Consider the following 4,785-nt stretch of genomic DNA (forward strand, 5'->3'; position numbering starts at 1 on the left):
AAAGGAGACGAGAGGAACCCCCTATTGAGATGCACCGATAGAAAAAGGTGATAGCATTAGCTAGTGATGAAGAAAGGTCTTTGCTCTCCTAAAACAAAGTAGGAATTCCAAGGGGAGGACAGGCTGATTCTCAACAGACACATCCGTACCCCCGATCCATTTATCATACTCTCCAGTGAGTGTGCAGTGTTGCATCCTAGAATGTTTAGGATGCATTAGCAACCGCTAAAGCCCTCTGAAAGTGTATCAATAATGATTAAATTTCATTAACAGCAAATGTGTTTGGATGGAAAAGTGTATGTGTGTGTGTGCATGTGTGTGTGAAAGAGAGAGAGAAAAAGAGTGAAAGCGAGAGAACGAGTGTGTGTGTGTATGGAGTTATTTGGGAATAGTGAACGGTGTGGGAGGTGGGGTGTAAAAATCAAGTGGGGAACCACAATGTTGCTAATTCATTTACAGATTTAATTAGATGGTTGGAACCCTTGCCGTTATTAAAATGGGGGAGAGAATGTTGCCAGCACTACAGCACTTAATTATGACTCCACAGCCCCATGTGCTGACGTCTGGGGAACCAGTTCATTAAAATCTTTATTATTGCACTTTTAATTAGTTCCTCCTCTTTTGTTTCATTGCGCCATATGGCCATGTTCTGTGGTCAAATCAACTTAATTTAGCTAATGAAGTTGATCAGTTTAATTATTGAAACTGCTCGGATTGGATGGAATTGCTACCCCATACTCCCTCCAAACCTATCCCAACCACACCCACCCCCTATCCATAAAGTTGACGGTGGAATCTCGGTCGCCGATAGCTAGCACCTCTTATTGCCGCAGCGCATTCACATTTTTGGTGGCCTTATTGTCCCCCAGCACAAGGTGCACCTGTGTAATGATCAGGTTCTTCAATCATCTTCTTGATATGCCACACCTGTCAGGTGGATGGATTATCTTGGCAAAGGAGAAATGCTCACTAACAGGGACATAAAGAAATTTGTGCACATTTTAGAGAAATAAGGTTTTTATGCATATGGAACATTTCTGGGATCTTTAATTTCAGCTCATGAAACATGTTTTTATTTTAGTTCAGTGTAGATTTATTTTCTTTCAACTGTTTTTTCCCCATCTAGCCATCGTTTCCCATCTTTCCTCATCTCTCTCACTACTCATCTTTCCCCATCTCTTCTCTTCCTCCTCCCTTTATTTCGCATAGGCAGTCTTCTGCATGTCCCCTCTTCTCTAGACAGCTGTGTGCCATCTCGGCAGAAGGGGAATGAAAAGCCCAGCTAATGTACTAGACTGGGAACACTGGTGTGAGGGGGGGGGGGGGGGGGGGCTGTTACTACTGAACTGACTGTTACTAAGAACATAGATTGTTTTCCACTGTGAAGTTTTTTTCCCCACAGTGTGCCCTACTGAACATGACCCATGCCTCGTCTCGCATTGGTCCAAACAGAGAGTAAACGCCACGACTCCAGCATCTTGCAAGGGGATATGTCATAAAGTAGGATGAATGATTTAACCATCTAGCTTTCCTAAATATTCTGAAATAACTTCATATTTCAGAGTTCATAAAGAGACTTGAAATGGGCATGGTGTAACGCACTCAACACTCATGATAATGAGTGGTGCTGCTCTGTGATGCAGCCCTCTGCTAGCCTCAAATCAAGTGATCGGGCACTTTTGGGATAGGCACATTGCATAATTTTTTTGAGGTGCAGATTTCATGGAAGAAAGTGCACCGTTTGTGGCCTTGTTTCATACTAGGCCGCCTACAAAATCCCAATGACTTTTGTTTTCACAGTTCATTATCTCTTGAAAAGGTGTGTTTTCTACTGAGACTAGCAAGAGAGTTAACACATGTTTGCTGCCTTAAAAAGCTATTTAGAAAGGGATAACATTTTTTGTCCTAGTTATCTACACAACCTGCTTAACATTTTAAAATTTATAAAAATATATAATTTTTTCTTAATTCAAAATCTAAAACAAAGATGTCTTGATTTGCGTGGGTCTTCACAACCCAGAGTTTATACTTGCAGGAAGCACCTTTGGCAGCATTTACAGCTGTGAATAATTTAGAATAAGATTCTATCAACTCTGCACAACTTTTAGGGCAACATACAGGTAAACTGCCAAAATAATTGAAACACTTAAGTAAATGAGAGATACAAAGTATACAGGTGTGGTTCCTGAGTTAATTAAGCTTTTAACATCCCATCATGCTTAGGGTATACAATTGCTGGGCAGGCCATTATTTTGGCTACCATGGTGGCTATGCCTCCATAGGATGACAATGCCCTCATTCACAGGGCACGAGTGGTCACTGAATGGTTTGATGAGCATGAAAATAATTCACAGATGTCATCGCTGCCAAGGGTGCTTCCACCAAGTGGGGTGGAAAGACATGTTCATTTCACTGAAAATGTCACACAGGTTGTGTAGATAAGTAGGAAAAAAAAGGTAATGTAATCCTTTTTAGATTTTTAAGGCTGCAAAATGTTAACTGTGCAAGGGGTGTGTAGACATTCACTAGGCACTGTAATTGCAGCTATAGTTACTCCTCGCCTCAATTTTATTTGCAGGATGGGAGTAATGATGGCTTGAAAACTACTGCTACAACTAGTCAGGGAAGTTAACGTTGCTAGCTCGCTCTGAGAGTTAGCTAGCATTGCGTCCATGGTTGTTGTGTCTGTTGGAAACAGGATGACAGAATGTTAAATACATTCATGTTTCTACCCCATGGTATTGTTTAGCTAAGACAATACATAGCCTTGACTGTATGCGTGTTCAGATAGGAAAAGCATAGACACTGTCAATGAGATTGCATGAGCTCAGTCATGTAGATAAAATATGCCAGGAGCAGATACTTGGTTATGGCTTGATAAAGAAGTGACTGTGGTCTACCTCTGAATAGCTTTTGATAATTCCAAGGACACTATTCCTAATTAAGAGGAAGTTGACATATGGCCTCATTTCCCAGAGTGCCATGTGAAGGCAGGGGCATTTGGTGGAAGTCTTACACTGACTGGTCTTAGAAAACCAATTCCCAGATAAATTCAAGGGATGCCGTGTGTATGTACTGTAGGGATTGTGTTCCAATCTGCCGATAGGATTTGTTAGGAATGGATGTCAAGCACTTTGGAAGGGTCAGCTTTGTCAGGTATTAGGTCTCGCCTCCTTCTCAAAATACATTGGAGAAGCCAGCCCTGGGACTTTATTTTCCAATGTAGTTTAAGAAAGTGACGAGGAGAGTGGACGTGAGGACTTGAGGAAGACAATTGGCATCACCTCTCTTGCCCAGCCCCTGCTGTGAGAGGCAGGTCTACGACCCGTCTGTCTTTCCCTCTCCAGCATCAGGAGGGGGAAAAAATTCAGTTGTTTCTTCCCTCATTTTTTCCCTCCTTCACACATGAGGTGACAAAACAATGCAATTACACCAATTTGCATGTGTTAATTTGATTAACTAGTGAATTGAGAGGGTAGAGGAAAAAAAAGAAGCTAACGCCACTTCTCGAGTAGGGAAAGGCACATCATGAAACTGTGCACCTGAGAACTTTTCTTGTGCCAGCTCGGGTGAAAAAGCAAAGCCGTGTGGCGGAGAAGCTATTTGAGAGACACGCTAATTGGTTTTTGAATATGTGGTGCTAATTTGTGGTATGCAGATGAGGCTTGATTGGTTTGAATGCAAAGTGTAACTTGCACCACAGAAGGGGTTGGAAGATTCCCTCCCCTCTTTTACTTATCAAGATATGGAGATAATTGCAATTAGGGTCATGTGCATACATTAATGAATTAGTATGATGTATTTCCAAAAATCACAGACATGGGATAAATAATTGATACCATATCAGCACAAGGGCTGGGGATGTCAAGCTGCCACCCTGCAGAAGGGTGTGGACTGTGGAGCTACAAATAAAACCAGTCTTCACTGAAGACTGCTACTCATTATCTGTGGCAGATACTGAGTCAAAGACTTACAAATCAGTAAACGATGTTTAATTATGGAATTTCCAGTGAATGAGTTACCTATAATCAATAGTTTCTTGATCATGTTCAGTGTCAGTCTTATAACCTTGACTGAACAGTAAAAGGGATTGCCTGAGGAGTTTTTCAATATATTTTGATGAGACGACTATTAGTAAAGCTATTGAATAAAATCGTAATTAGGTATAGAAATTGAACATTGCATGTCAGATTGGTTAGAACTGTTAGAGAGACTGTTTGTGTGGATGTTATCAGTATGCAGTTCTTCATTTCTTGTTAGGTAACTGCAATGTGATAACAGGTGCTAGAAAATATGTAAAATGTTTGCTTCAGTAGGTTTGGTTGAAGAGATATTGCTTTATTGTGTAGTTCTTTCAGATCAGGTTTATTCTGATTGAACCCCACTTGTGTCTGGAAGTATGGGAGTCCTATTAGAAAAACTGAGGAATGGCAAAAATATCTTGACAAAAAAGTTTTGAAGATAAGAAACTCAGGTTTGGATTATAGGTCTGAAGAACCCGAGGAGTGTGTTAATTAAAAATTATTCTGCATCATTACAATAGAAATGGTTTCAAATCCAGCCATTAAAAAGCCCATTGTTATTTTGAGTGTCAACCTAATTGGCTAACCCTAAAAGAGGACAAGCTGAGGGAGGCACAGAGACATATTATTTTTAAAAGTCACAGCTGGATACTTCATAGATTTTTTTTTCATCCTCTTTGTAGGCCTGTTGCATGTTTGGTTTTAATTTCTCTCCGTAGAAAAGTCACGGAACGATAAGTAAAAGAGGATCATGAAAGTCTAC

Source organism: Oncorhynchus mykiss, chromosome Y (genome assembly GCF_013265735.2).
Source record: "Oncorhynchus mykiss isolate Arlee chromosome Y, USDA_OmykA_1.1, whole genome shotgun sequence".
Taxonomy (NCBI): domain Eukaryota; kingdom Metazoa; phylum Chordata; class Actinopteri; order Salmoniformes; family Salmonidae; genus Oncorhynchus; species Oncorhynchus mykiss.